This window comes from Arachis stenosperma, chromosome 2 (assembly GCF_014773155.1).
Source record: "Arachis stenosperma cultivar V10309 chromosome 2, arast.V10309.gnm1.PFL2, whole genome shotgun sequence".
NCBI classification, from domain to species: Eukaryota; Viridiplantae; Streptophyta; class Magnoliopsida; order Fabales; family Fabaceae; genus Arachis; species Arachis stenosperma.
Window position 1 is genome coordinate 102,514,430 of NC_080378.1, and position 17,060 is coordinate 102,531,489.

Sequence of the window (17,060 nt, forward strand, 5' to 3'; positions counted from 1 at the left end):
AAGCTACCCAATGAAAGAGTAATTGGTAAATGAATGATATTTTCTTCTAGCATATATGGTCTTTTATAGCGATAAAATAAAAATGGAATGAATAAAATTTTGTATTTTTATATTAGAAATAGAATTTGATATTTATCCTAATAAAATTAAATAACTAATTAGTTATATTTAAATAAATAAAATAAATTAAATAAAAATATTTTTAAGAATTAATCAAATCAATTAGTCAATACAAATAATTAGTATAATTAATTTTATTTGATTTATTGAATTCAAAAAATAAATTAGAAAATAATTGATTGAATTAATTAATTGATATAATTAATTTATTATAATTGATTGGATTTAATGAATTAAAAAATAAATAGGAAAACATAGGATACAATGATTTTTTTAACTAAATTAATATGTATTTATTGTATTTAATCAGTATAAGTAACAAATCATCTATGTTATTATATATCTTATTTAATCTTGCATGACACGGGTAATTATAAGTTATATTTTGATTTCTAATTATTTACGTACATTAATGATTAAAATATATAACATAAATATCGTAATTATTATAATTCTATGATATAATTATAATTAACATATTTTATCATAATTAAATATTGATTTGATATAATTATAATGAAAATACTTTCCTAAAATAATATAATCTACTATTATTCATCCACTAATTATTTGGCAATAAATCTTAATATGATTTTTTACATCTCCGCTATGGGAAATAACTACTTAGATATAATATGTAATATATTACTACCTTAATAAGTTAAGGCACAAACACAGGATTTAATTAAGGTGATTGAAACTTTCACCAAACAGAATATAACCTCAATGAAATAAAAAAGGGTATTCAATTTTGCATTAATTAGCTATTCGAAAAAATAACATACTCATTCATTATTCATGTTTTATTATATTTTTTAAATAATATATAAAAAACATATATCCTGTGTATAAAAATGTGACTATTAGTAATTTTAATAATAAACATTTTTTTAAACTATTACTAATTTCAATTTTAATAGAAAATATGAGGAAATAATTTTGCTTGCCATAAATAATATACTAAAACTGTTAGTATATTATCTTCTATATGGTTAATTGAATTTATCAATGATTTTTCCGTGTAAACCGTTATTACCCAGTTTTTAATAACTACTTAATATACAAAATTTGAAATTGAAAATTGTTATTACTAATTCAATTAATTGGTTAATTGAGTAATAATTGTCAAATTATTAAGGTGCAAAATCATTGATTTACTCAATAGATTTTCATATATTATTTATATTTCAAGTAATAATTTAAAATTATATTATTTACACAGTTAATAATACTATTATTAATAATTATTTTTTGCATTGATTTTTAAATCAATTATTAAATAATTATTTTTGTTAAGATAATTGTTTATAAATTATTTCAAATTATATTTTGTTAAGATATAATTATTTAGATTATTACTCATGGCACAGGTATAATTTCATTTTATACCAATTAATCAATTATAATTATATGACACGGGTGTAATTTCAATTTTATCCACCGATTATTGGCAAATAAATTTTATTTTAATTATAAATAAAATCTGTTTTTATTGGCAAATAAATTGTCTTTAGGTCAATGATTTAATATATGTGTAGGTTCATTTTTTTGTCAAATATAATGAAAATACAAATAAAAAAATAAAGAATAAAAATAAACTTAATAATATCTGACACTACTTCATTTTATTAAATTATTTAAAAATACTAAATCCACAAAAAATAATCGTAATATATAAATTGAGGCAATAATTTAAAATTCTATAATTATAATTTAATCAAATACTAATAGTAAAACCAAATTACCTAAACAATATTGAACATATTCTAGTCCTTAGTCACGTATAGTATAGAATCATTCTTGTAACGACAACCAACTGAAATAACATCGTAAGTTTCAATATTTAGAATTCGTGCAAAATCAGACCATCCTCTTGTTAGATAAGCTTCATCATCTGCTATCCATGCAATGCGGCAAGGTATAGAATTGTTACACTGAGAAACCAAACTAACTCTTATTCCCCTCAATGGCATTGCATGCATGCAAAAGAAAGCTGGTAATTTCTGAAAAAAATCAAAATATGTTAAAAAATTATTCTAATAATGAACAGCTTAAACTAAGAAAATTTAAATATATTACCAATAGTTGAAATTGCATATCTGAATTTGTCACGAATTTAGCAAAACTAAACTGAAACTGAGGGAATTCAATTTCATTATGTGCTCCACTTCGAAGATTTTCGGGCAGACGTAAAAAGCATGGAGGGGATGGAACTTGAACTTGTCCTATAAAATTTCGTGGATGCAATTCCTCAATAAAAAATCGAGCTCCTCCTAAGAAATCTAACTTTAACCACATTCCATTGGGTTAGTCATAATAGGTGAGTAGATCCAACCATCCTTCGGTAAAGTAGAGACTATTGCCTCTTCTTTAAACGCTTATATCCATATAGTTGGAACCCGAATCAGTGAAGACAACTCGATGAGGTATTTCATGGATGTGATGCATTGTAAATGATTGTGGCAACTGGAACATTAGACGATAAGAATAACTTAGAGTAACAACAAATAAAAAATTATCAAAAAAATAATATAATAGAATGAGTATATAAAAAAATATTATAAAAAAGTATAAATTGTACCTTAAAAGGATCAACTTCAATAAAAAACGAAGAATACATTCTTATTCTATGAAGTAGTAAAAAAAATACTAAATATAAAATTATGAATTGACTCTCAAATTTAGATTCATGTATCACAGGAAAACACTATATATAGACTTTAGTAAAACAAAAATAAATATGTAAATTACCTATTATTAAGGTAATTTTTTAATAATGCATTAAATTTTGATTTGATACCATTATAATGAAGATATGTTTCTAAATTAGTATAATTATATATTATTCATTAAATATTAATTACAATATAATTATATTAAAGATATTTTTTATAAAATAATTTAAAAAAATTATTTGATATACGTGAATCGGGTAACAAAGATTTATTATTATTATTATTATTATTATATATTATTACTATTATTGATATTATTATTATCATTAAAATTATTAAAAGTATTTTTAATTGATAATTGATAAGTAATTTAATAGTGCATTAAATATTGATTTGATATAATTATAATGAAGATATGTTGCTAAATTAGTATAATTATATATTATTCATTTAGTATTAATTATAATATAATTACAATAAAATAATTTAGAATAGAAAAAAATTTTTATTCGTTTTGGAGGGAAAACGGAGGTATGAGAGATCGACACGTCACATTTAGTAATCGGGAAAACCTTAACAAATAAGTTTTAATAAATATTTTATTATTTTCTTTAGTAAATTGTACACTCTAATAATTGCAAAAATTTAATACTACTTTTTAGTTTTTACTTATATTATTACATCGTAACAAGTAATATATAATCCTTAAACCATTGGTCGAGAAACTAAATATTTATAAGCTCATAAAATTATTAGAATATATGATTTAAATATGGGTAGTGCTAGGAGTCAATAGCCTAAGCGTACAATGTGTATAATGGCTAAATTTTTTGTCTAAATAAAATAAACATCATCCATACTATCCAAAAATTTAAGTTGATTTTGGAATTTAACAAGAATCGAACCCTTGACCTTTTAGATCTAGAACTTTAATACCATGTCATGAACCCACTCATCCCAAAAACGTAACTTAACGGGACAATGTAACACTAATGATCATATCTCTAATACTTCCTAAACCTCCATTGTACATATTATACACTTAGGCCATTCTATACTTTCTCTTTAAATATTAACAGAACTCATTAAACTCCAACAACCCACTAAACTTACCGTGACATATAGGGTGATAGCATACATTTTATCTATGAGTATTCAATTTGACTCCATTCAATTGAGTAGGATTATTAATTCGATCTGCAGTAGATAAAATAGGATATAAGTAGGGTGTGGTGAGTTGAGTTATATATATATATATATATATATATATTAAATAGATGTTGAACAAAAATTTTTTCATTAAATACAAAAGATCTTTAATTACTTAAAAAAAATTATTAATTAATAATTTAATACTTTTTTATACAAAAGTCAATTCTATTTTAAATTATTATCAAGTTATATAATAATGTTGCATTTTTTTAATCAACGAGTAGAGTCGGGTATCCATAGACTAAGAACGGATAGAATTAGAATTGAGATGTTCTCAATACGCGGGTAGGATTAGGGTTAGCTCCAAACACTATCCTACCCTATCCATTGCCACCTTTAATAAGACATTATATATATACACAAACAATTTATCACAATTTTTAGGATAAAATATATTTTTTATCTCTAATATTTATGATTTTTTTAAAAATATCTCTAATATTTAATTGTATTCAATTTTATTTCTAACATTTTTAGTTTGTATCAAAATTATCTCCAGATGTTAATTCTATCTAAAATGTTGGAGACAAAATTGAAAATATTTAAGAATAATTTTGAAACAAATAAAAAACGTTAAGGACAAAATTGAATAAATCGAAAATATTAAAAATAAAATTGAATAAAATTAAACGTTAAGAATATTTTAAAAAAAAGTTTTTAAATTTTAAGAAAACAAATATATTTTATCCTAATTTTTAAATGTATTGTTCGCTAAAATAAATTAGATACCCTAATAGTTCTAAAAAAATTAACTATTGTTACTTATATATTGAGTTTTTACACTATATACGCAATTAAGCACTAACATATAAGAACATTGTTTCAAAACAACATTATTGATAAAATGGGTAGCCTACTGCAAAGCATTTGCTTTAAACAGAGTTAGGGTTAGATCCATTCAAATAGTGCAACATCGACGTATAACCTAGAGGATTCATTAATAACTGTGTCTACGACTTCATGATAACATGAGACAATTTCATTTTTACAGTTGTGTGATTTTTCATGAAGTGAATTGTTTTGTGATTTCTTCTTCTATACGACTAAAATTCTAAAAAAAAATGATAAATAGGTGTAGATATAAAATTTTACTTGATTTTTTGTATACACCTTCTAAATTGTTATCCAGATATTTTTACAAATATTTAGATTAAGCGTACAAATCATTTATCAAATTCAAAAATAGTTTGTCACTTAATTATAAAAAATAATATTTTAAGTTATTTTTGTTATGTTTTAAATTGTTTTTAAAAGTTTATTTAGCATTCACATTTTTTAGAATTTTTTTTATTAGAGAAATGAATTTTCTGATACTATTAAATTAACTTATGTATTAAAAACAAGATATAAAATTTTTTATTATTTATATAAATTATATTATATTAATTGATTAATAAGATCAAACCAGCTGTGAATAGCATATACAGTATCTAATATAAATTAAAGTATACGTAATAAACGTAAATCCCGGGCAGTAAAGCAGCTTAAGTTGATTTCATTTCCAAATCAAGTAACGGGTGATTATTAGAGAGACTAATTCATGCAATTACAATCCTGGGGAGACTTAGTCAGTGTAAATATAGACAACAATCAAAATCCAATGTGACAAGCAATAGTGATAATGGATTTTTTTCAGAAATAAAAAAATTTATATTTTTTCAAAATATTTTTTAACTTTAATTCTATAAATACGATTTTTTTTTTTGTATAGAGCAAGTTCGCCGCACTCCCAGAAAACTCTATCAAAATTATAGAGTTCGCCCATCCACCTGGCGAACTCCCTTTAACTTTTTTTAAAATCCGTTTTTTAATCAAATTTAATCCATTATCATCATCTCCAAATAGTATATAGATCTACAAGCGAGACAAGTATGATTTTGTCCCCAACGTAGGGCTGAAAATTTATTTCGTCCCTTGTCTTTTTTTCGCTCCAAAATGGTCCCCAAAGTTTCATTTTGTTTTAAAATCGTCATTTTTACCAATTTTATTTTTTATTACCAAATTATCCTTTATTAAAAAAATTATAAAATAAAATAAATATAAAATAAATAAATAAATAAATAAAAGAAAGAAAGGGTTACAGAAATGGGTGGGGAGAGAAAGAAAAGGGGGGCGCAGAAAGCCGGGGGGCGGGGGGGGGGGGGGGGGGGGGGGGGGCAGAAAAGGGAGGAGGGGGGAGAGAAGGGGGACCGCTGCCGTACCACCGCACCAGCCCTGCCGCCCTGCACTTCCTTTTTCTTCTTCTTCTTCTTCTTCTTCGCCGCCGCGCTGTCCTGCACCACCGCACCACCATTTCTTCTTCTTCTTCTTCTTCTTCTTCTTCTTCTTCGCCCCGCCGCCACCGCCCCTGCTGCCCTGCACCGCCGCACCACCGCACACCGTTTCTGCTTCTCCTCCTCCTCGCTCGATCGCCGGTCGTCGTTGCTTCCTATCACTGGATCTGTGATTAACCCAGCTAGGAGCCTTGGTCCTGCCATCATCTTCAACAGAGACCATGCATAGAATGATCAGGTATGTCTTCTTCGTTTCTGCCTTTTTTATTTTCTCAATCATTTCTTTTTTATTTTCATATCTCCTTTTTTCATTGCAGTGAATTTTTTAGATTGGACCTTTCATTGGAGCTGCTCTTGCTACCGTGTACCACCAGACAGATAGTCATTCGATTTTGTTTCTAATTACATTAAAGCCTTTTTTTGTGTTTTTGCTTCTGTTTATGCTTCTGTTTCACTCTGATTCTAATTCTGTTTATGTTTCTTATTACATTGATTTTGCTTCTAATTTTATTATTGTTACTGCTGGTTGTTGTTGCTTCATTATTGCTGCTATTTCTGATTTATTTATGGTTGAATTTGGGAAATTATTTCTGATTTGTTTTTGGTTGAATTTGAAGGAGAAGGAGAAGGAGAAGGAGAAGGAGAAGGGGAAGGGGAAGGGGAAGGGGAAGGGTTGTTGCTTCATTATTGTTGCTGTTTATGATTTGTTTCTGGTTGAATTTGGGAAAGAAAGGAAAGGGGAAGGAGAAGGGAATTCTGGTTGATTTTGGGGGGAAGGGGGAAGGGGAACGGGAAGGGTATTTTAGTTCGGGGGACGATTTTAAAACTAAGCTAAACGTTTGGGACCATTTTAGAGCGAAAAAAAGGCGAGGGACGAAATAAATTTTCAGCCCCTACCTTAGGAACCAAAATCGTACTTATCCCATCTACAAGCAGTATATAGGAGTACACAAAAATACACAGACAACAACCATGGCTTCTTCAAGAATTTTTTTAATTATAAATTAAAAAAAAAGCTATATTTAATAATGGCAACTATTATTATCGTCTCAAAAAATACACAAATACACCGGAATAAGCCATATTTAACCAGGATTTTTTTAATTATAAGTAGTATTTTTACTAGTTATAATTAAAAAAATTCTTGTTAAATATGGCTTATTCCAGTATTTCTAGAGACGATGACAATGGTTGCCATTGTTAAATATGGCTTATTCTTTTTAATTTATAATTAAAAAAATCTTTGAAAAAGTCATGGTTGTTGTTTGTGTATTTTTGTGTACTCTTATATACTATTTGTAGATCTATATTTTTTTTTTTACCAAAGATAGGAGACTCGAACCCGCAACCTCTTAATTGAGTATGGAAAAACTATGCCATTTGAGCTATATTACTCATTGACTATTTGTAGATCTATATACTATTTGGAGATGATGATAATAGATTAAATTTGATTAAAAACACGGATTTGAAAAAAAAAAAGTTAAAGAGAGTTGGTCTGGGAAATGGATCCTCTCCATTAAAAAAAATACTTAGAGAGAATAAAGTGTGATATTTCACCTTTAATTTTTTAAGTGGAACCAAAATTAAATAAAAAATAGAAAACAATGAAGGTTAGATTAAACATTGGACAGCATCCAATTTTTTTTCCATTAAAAAAAATCCACTCCCGTTTGTCTGAAATGTAGCAAACTTGTTCTATACCAACAAAAAAATTATATTTGTAGAATTAAAGTTTAAAAATAGCTTTTGAAAAAATAAATTTTTTTTAATTTCTGAAAAAAATCCTAGCGATAATAGGTTTTCATAATCTTACTCAGCATTGACTTATAAACCATATCACAAGCAGTTTTGTCCTGCGTCGTTATTACTTGTCACTCGGGCACCGTATACGCTACTCTTATATGTTTATTGTTATAAGGCAGTTGTCTGAGTAAATCTACTGGATCATCATCTCGTTTACTTGCTTAAATAGGTGAAATTTTATTTCTAAAATCAATCTTGTTTAAAATTTGGACTAAATAAATTGAGTGCAATTAACTCAAAAAAATAACAGAATAACAAAATGAATAGCCGTTATTTTTTTTGGTATTTTTTAAAAATATACTATTTTTAATATTTTTTTTATTTGATCAAAAAATTTGATCCAATCCATCAAAAACTTTATTCTTTAAGATTTTTTTTGGGTCAAAAAGTGATTTTTTTTAAAATTTTTTCCCCTAAAATTTAACTTTTGTCTAAATTAAAAAAAATAAAAAAATAAACGGTTAGTTCATTTAACCTGTTGGACTAATAATAAATGATTCGTGAGTGAAAATTAAAATTTATAAACAAACAAAAAATAAATAAGCCAACTCTTATAACTTGCAAATTTAGACATACAAGATTTAAATGAGTCGGATTGGACCTTTTGATAGACTTTATCGATTTGATGCAACAAAATAAAACGTAAAGCTTGGCCGATGAAAGTTACAAGATTTGTTTATTTCATCACCCGTCAAGTCTAAAGCCAATGGATGAGCGGAGAGACTACTTCATTTGAGAAAATATAGGGGACAATGACATGTTAAATTAATTTCAAAATTCAGATTTTTAATTAATTAAGAATAATCAAATTTTTTAATTTGAATAATTAGAATTAGACAACCTAACCTCTTCTAAACACATTCTCACACCATGTCCAGTTTCCTCTCGTCGCACCTTCACACGTCCTCGCGTCAACCATCCATTGCGTGATGCCATTGCCGTTGCCTTGCAATCCCCATGCCACTGCCATTGCTGCCTCGCGATCCCCGTAGCGGCCGCCGCTGCTGTTTCGTGATCGGTGCCGCTGCTGCTGTCTCGCACCTCCTCTCCCATGGAGTTACTGTTGTCACCCCATGTTTCACCCGACCACCGCTGTCGCATGCAGCGTCGCCGATTACTGACGTTCCATCCTTCATCGCGCCGCAGCTCCAACCACAAAGGCACCTCCTTCATTCCGCGACGCGCAACGACATTTAACCTCCATCATTCGCGTCACGCAGCCTCACAGACCATGGTGCTGCATTTATCGCGGCGGCGGCAGAGGCACCACTACTCCCTCCATCTCGTTGGGCATTCAAGTCAGACACCGGGTAGACCTTCCCTCTTTCGTCCTCTTGTTGTTGTTGCGATTTGCAATTTTTTAATGTAATTTGAATGTTTCTTTTGAAATAAATAGTGCCGTTCTTTCTCTATGAATAATTTCACTTTTTTGGATGATACTTTTGTTTTAGTGGATTTTTTTTTGTTCTTAACTGATTGTTTCTTTTTATTATACATGAATATTTTTTAATATAGAATTGCATATGTTTATTTTGTTCTTAATTAGATATTTTTTTTAAGTATACATAAATATTTTTCAGTATAAATTTTTACAGATATTTCTTTTAAGTTTAATGGATGTTTCTTTTTATTATACATAAATTTTCTATTGCGGCGCTGAAGTCCGACATTACTGGTGAGGTTAATAGTGTGACAGAAGAAAGGAGAGTGGAGTGGCCAATAAAAATAGGTTAATGAAAAATGTGAAAAGTAAAAGGTGTAATTGAAGGTAAAAATGAGTAATTAGATTGAGATTTTTTTTATATGTTAGATTTGAGATACAATTTATTGTTCATGTTATTTACGTATCTATCTAGTAAAACTGACTTCATTTTGCAATATAAAACTGAGAATTTATTTCTAAAGCATATATTAGTTATGTAAAATACATTTTCCACTAAAATGATTATTCTTTTCATTTTTTTAATATAATTTAACTAGTATTTAGTGTTTGTTTTGATGAAAAGATTTTTTTTTTCAAGTGATTTTTTAAAATATTTTTTAAAAAAATAAAAAAAATTTTATGTTTAAATATCTTATCTAAAAATATTTTTTATTTAATAATTATATTTAGATACAATAATATAAAAGTATTTTTTGTTTATTTATTATATTAAAAACATATTTTTTAAAGTAAATTTTGTTTTAAAAAGATGTAAATTATAGTTTCTAAAAAAATATTTGTTAGTATTTTTATTTTTATTTCTAAAATTTTATTAAACATGCTAAAACATAATTTTTTTTAACAATTTAATAATATTCAAACAAATACTTAATAAAACATTTACTAAAAATAATTATTCTAAATATATACTTTATAATATATAAAGTGTCTAATTTAGTCATTTATTATATCCTTAGATTTTAACATACTATATTTACAAATTACTTTATAATACTCATTTTAATATGAATTTTTAGATTTATATCATCTAATAATCTTAATGAATTATTTTTACTTAGAACAGGTGCTCAGGTTTTAAATTTATTGGACATCGATTGTAACACCCCAAATTTTAAAAAAATTATTAAATAAATTATTTATGATCTATTATATTTATTTAAGAAAATATTTTTAGAGATTTTTATATATAAGCCGAATAAATTCTTATTTATTATTTAGAGTTCTTATAGTTAAAAAATAGTGAATATTTTATATGTCTTACTTTTAAATATTTAAATTTTTAATCTTATTTTATAAATAAAAAAAATTAATTTATTTATTTTTGAATTTTATTAAAATAGTATTTCACTAAATATAATTTACCAATTTGGTAATCAAAAGTATTTTAAGAATAAATACTTTAAATTTAATTTAATTTTTAATTATTATTTTATCTTTTATTTATTTTGTAAAATTACACTACTATCCCCAATTTTAATAAAAATACCTAAACTAACCCACACCACCCCAAACCCTAACGCTACTACCCTCCCTCACTCAACCTCACTCACGGTCACAAACACACACACTAAACACAACCTACCCAGCAGCTGAAACAGAAAGAAGAAAAGAAAAGAAAGAAGGAAAGGGAAAGAGAGAAGAAGGGGGATCCGAGAGAGAGAAGGAGAGCGCTGGGGAAGGGAAAGCCGTCACGCCACCACCGCGCCGCTCAGGACTGCCGCCTCGCCACGACCGCCGTCGCGTCGCCGTTTGTGCCAGCGTTGAGGAGACCGCGCGGGGAAGAGAGACGCGCGAAGGAGGAGGCCGCGGGTTGCCGGTTTGTCCACGAGCCGCCTCCAGAACCGCGAAGAGAAGGAGAAGCTCGCACCGCCGTAACCTGTCGCTGCCGTTCGTCCTTGCCGCCGCCAGCTGCGCCGTCGGGAAGAAGAGATGCGCCAAAGAGGGAAGGTCAATTCCGTCACCACCGCCGCGCCGCGCTCCATGCTGACGCCACCACTGTTCTGCCACGAGAGAAGGATGCGCGAGGGAGGAAACAGAACTGCGTGGGAGCTCAGCCATGGAGAGAAGAGACGCGCGTCGGATCTGTCGCCGCCGGTCCGCCCAGCCGACCCGTCGCCAAACCACGTCGCCGTCCGTGAAGCTGTCTCCGTCACCGCTGCCGGAGGTCGCCGTCGGAGCCGCCGCTCCACTTCTGTCATTCTTCTTTTTACAGTGAGTTGTCCGCGCCTTGAAGCTCTTTCTGTAATCATTCTTACTATCTGTGGTTAAGGATTCTGATGTATAGATGTTGTAGGGTTAATTTTATGAGTCTGCTTGTCAAAAATTAAGGTTGTTGCTGAGCCACTGAAGCTCCTGGCTGCTGTCGGAGCTGCTTCCGGTTAAGTTTGGGGTGGCTGGCGTGTCGTTCTTTTATTCCAGTAAGTGTCTATATCTCGGAATCCTCGCCTTTGGTTTTCTGTTATGTGTTTTGAGGTTTCCATGATATTGATGTTTTAGGAGTTAATAACCGGGGTTGCATGTTGTGACTTAAAAGATGTTTATGCTGTTGCGAAAGTGTGCGGGCTATGAATTAAAGCTGCCGTTGGTTTCGAGACGAGATGAAAGGAATTCGTTAATGCGTTTGGGTTATGAGTTCACTTATCGAGGTAGGGGTCTTTTTAAAGAACTTAATTTTATGATTTGGAGTTGTTATAATGGATATTAATGTGATAAATGTACTTTTGGTGATTGTATAAGCCTTATGTATTGCTGGGCTATTTTGTGATGAACATATTTGTGGTTGGATTGGATTGTTTTTTGATTTGGTTATATGGTTGGTTGCTGAAATATTTCATTACAATTTTGGAAAACGAGTTGGTTCATTGAAAATGGATCGAGTTTGGATTTGATTTCTTGAATTATAAGAAGGATATGAAATTTTCAAAATTAGTCTGATTTTAAACTGATTTGGTTTTGAACCCGTGGAAGGAATTGTATACTGGTTTGGTTGGGATCCGAAACGGGTGTCAAAGTCCAAGTTTTAGGGGAGATGTTGCCGAAATTTTATGAAATTCAAGATTTTGTTTTCAAGTATGATTTAGAAAAAGATTGGATTCGAGAGGTTCTATTGTTTGGTTCTTGATTTATTAAGAAACAGGTGATTCAAGTTTAATCTTTTAAGGAAAGCTTATGTTTTAAGTTTGATTTAAACATGAGGAGACCTATGTTTTGCGGTTTGGTCAAAGAAGTACCCTTGGAGGATTTTTAGCAGATTTTAAAGAAAATTAAACTTTGATTACTTAATTTCGCATTGTTTTTTAAGTATTCTTTAAATCTTAACTAAATAAATCCGAGCCTTTGGGAAAGTTTCCGATTTAAGAATGAAAAGAAATTGGGTTTTTGGACTTAAATAATGTTGGTTTTGAAACTGGCTCGAAACTTTTGGCCTACATGCCTTGGTTTTGGTTTTAAGTCTCCATTTTAAATGATTTCAATTTGAGTAAGTATGATTCCGAAAATTTGTAAAGAGTTTGAGAAGTGAGGCAGGTTATTCTTCCCTAAAGTCTTGTGTCTTCTCAAAGAAAGTTCCATTTTAAGGTGATGATTGAAAGTCTCTTGGAAGTTTTGTAAAATGTTATATTAAGCGACTAAGATTTGAAAAGGAATTGATTTTGAGGAAAGTTGAATTATGAGTTTGAAGAGATTTGAGAAATAAAAAGTGACTTATGGCTTGAATTATGATTGATTTGATATGAATTGTTAATGAAATGCGGAAATGATTATGAATAAACATATGTGGCTTCCGCACGTTTATCTGAGATACGAGTTCCCTGGATAAAGAACCGTGGCTTGCCACCACGTGTTCCAGGTTGGATCTCGATACTCTGTTGACCCTACGTCGTAAGGGTGACCGGGCACGTATAAATTCCCAGGTATGGATAGCCCCCAGTGAGTGATTTGAATGATGTATGAATGTAAATCTATGCATAGACTCATGGGGATGCGCGACAGGAGACAATCTAAGGACAATTCAGACTTGTCGGGTTGGCTGAATAACCGACAGATGAGCCTCATCAGCCATAGGACAGGCATGCATCATATGCATTTGTATGTTTTGTTTGGGTTTGAACTTGTTTGGGTTTGCTTAATTGCTAAACTGTTCTTAACTGCTACTTGAACTATTTGCTGTAATTGCTACCTACTTGTGCTTTCCTTGTCTGTCTTGCCTGTGTTTGTCCTAACGTGTTACATTTGAGAATGAACTTTGGTGTTGAATTAATGATTGTGTTGTTGATTGCGTGGTTGATTTCTGATTGAGATTTTCTTTTAAGAAAGGAAAGGTTTTGGATTTCTAAAAGATTAAACATTGTTTCTTTGAAAAAGTTTTGAACGTTTACTTATTGGTTTTTAAAAGATTCATAAGGCAATGATAATCACTGATCTTGAAAACAGTTTTCTTATTAAATATCTTCTTATGACAACTTTGAAATTCCGTAGTGAGACCGTGTGGTTAGGTTCTCACTTCTCACCCCCTACAGCTGTAGTAACCCAAAAAAAAAAAAAAGAGAGAGAGGAGTGGCACGTGAAAAGCACGTGACCCACTTTAACTCTCCTTATTTCTGTCAGGAAGGCTCCTGAAGCCCTTCCCCTCCCTTTCTCAATCTCATCTCTTTCCTTCCTCATCCCTTTTATCTTCCTAATCTCTTACATCATCTTATGTTTTCTTATTTCAATCATTCACTATCATCAATCTCATTTTTCTTCATCACACTTCCTTTTTCTTTTCTACTCTAACTTCATTCATCTAAATTTCATTTAGTACAATCCAAATCATGGAGTTTCAACATAATGAGTGAAGGAACCATTCAAACCTTGAGTTCCAATAATTATTATTGAGGCTTTAAGGTAACTTTTTGATTCAATAATTAGCCATATTCCCAATTTTTGTCCTCTCTATATTTATGTGTATGTATAAATCCGAATTAGGGTTATTAGGGTTAGAAAATTTGGGGCTTTTGTCAAGGTGAACAAGATTATGTTAATTGACAATATTAGTAGCTCACAAATATCATTATTGTCATATTTCTAGAGTTGTAGAATTATTGGACATCAATTGGTAGCTCGTTGACGCGCTCAGAATTGTTTTCGGTTCTTTAGAATTAAGTTGTGAGTGGATATTATGTCTATAATTGTTTTTAAATAAATTATTATCAATATTTATGTTGAATCATTATTTTTGTAGTTTGAAAATATTTAATTATTGTGATTTTTGAATTTTTGAAAATAAATATTGATTTGTGAAATTTATAATTTTATAAAAATACACACGAGATGATATTTACATATTTTGTAAAGCATACATGTTTTCTTATTTAACTTTATTAAATTTTAAATATAAATTTTAGTATGCAATCTTATATATATTGGATTTGCTATGGAATTTAGTAGTATGTTATGTGTATTAGAGATTTTTATAAGTGATTTGGTTTGGATTGGTTTGGGAGACTTTGACTAGAAAACCGTAGTTAACGGCGGTTATGACGTTAACCTAGATACATCTGGCTCAGACCTCAGCTAGCAGGGGCGTTGCTAGCCTAACGTGTAGGCCACACGTTGGATCTGTTATACCGTACGGACACACTAGAGGAAAGGGCTACCCTTAGAGGTGGAGCCGCCCTAGGTGTGTAATATTTGATTTGATTTGACTTCTGGAATGAGAACTCTCATTTCAGTTCATCCGCTTAATTATTTATCTAATTATTTGTATAACTAATTAATATGAATTCTTCATCTTTAGAAAGAAATATAATTTTCAAGATAAACTCTGTATTGTCTCGTGCGAGTTATAGATATAATGTTTGCTCACTAAATTGCAAAACTCACCCTATTATATTTCCATGTTTTTCAGATACAAGAGTCATTCCAAGTTCCATTTCACCTGCCCCTCAGTAAATCTTAGTCATTTTGGTGAACCTTTCTTCTTTCCAAGGGCTAAGTAATTATGTAATGGAACTTTTGTTCAAAATTTAGATTATGTCAATACTCCATATGTCACAGGCATGATCCTCGTGTGGGTCGTGTTATTTTGAATCTTGAATTATTTAGGTAGTAATTATGATTTGGTTATGTAAGACTTATGGATTTAACTATATACTTTAGTTATCAACTTGATATATATATGATGCGTATTTTGGATATATTTGGTTGTGGATATGGTTGGAATATTTTGTTGTCTTTGGAAATGTATGTTTATTATTGATATAGGGGGTTAATACTTATGTTGGTAAGGTCCTAGAAACAGAGGAAGTTCTGTCCGTTTTTCTAAAAATTTGGTCGTTTGGCTTGCTGAGGGACTTGTCCCTTGAGCGCCAGTCATGGCTGGATTCGGGCCATGACAAAGCTTTACCTTTTCAGGAATCGGAAGAAGAAGCATTAAGAGGAGTTATACTGCGTTTGGTTTATATGTTGTTAAATTAATTAGATTATTCTCTTCCCTCGTCTTTGTTATTACAATTTTGTAAGAGGGATAGGAGTTGTATGTTTTATATATATTATATTATAAGTTATTATGTAAGAAGTCTTGTATTTGAATCTATGTTTGTTTTTTTTAAGTTTTTTTTAAGATAAGGTTTTTATTTCCGGTTTTCAAAGAAATCAGCAATACGGTGTTGAGTCACAGTCTCTTATTTTAATATTAAGTATATAAAGTAGTCGTAATACTTCTTGCAATCAGAGTGGCGCAGCCGGAAGCGTGATTTTCTGGTAGTGAGGGTGTTACATTGATGTTCTTATAAAGAGGCGTAAAACGTCTTTTTGTAAAGACACTTATGTGTCGTATTATTACTAGACGTGTTAATGAACCGATTGTTTTTAATTTCATAATAAACTAGAATAAAACTGATTTTTTATAACAATAACAATAAACCCAATTGTTATCAGATCCGGTCGAATCGACCAACTTACATAACCCACTGGATTATGTTTTTTTTTGTTTTTTAAAACAAAAATCAGGGATATATTTATCTTTTTATAAAAAAATGTAAACATGATTCGGTTTAGATTGTGTGAATCGATCGAATTAAATCGAGTCTAATAATTATAATACAGACAATTGAGTTTATTATTGTTGCTATAATAAACCAATTTTATTCTTGTTTATTAAAAAATAAATTATTAACCGGTTTAATAAAGATGTCTAATAATCAATGTTCTGAGAACCGGACCGGGCCGGCCGGTTCAACTGAAAAAATTAAAAATCGGTCATCTGGCCGGTCCGGTTAAGCTATAAAACCGTCTTGCAAAAAATCGGACAAAAAGCCGGTCGAACCGGTGATTAACTGGTGAATTGGTAGAACCGGACTGGTTTTTAATAAGGCTGGTTCACTCCTCCAAGTCAAAACGGCGCCGTTTACATCCAAAAAAAAAAAGGAAAAATGAAAACCCAGCGCATAGCACCTCCCACCCCACCCTTTTCTCTCTCTCACCCAGCGCATATCACCTCCCCCCACCCTACCCTCACCCAGCAGAAAACCCTGATCCTCTTTGAATTCG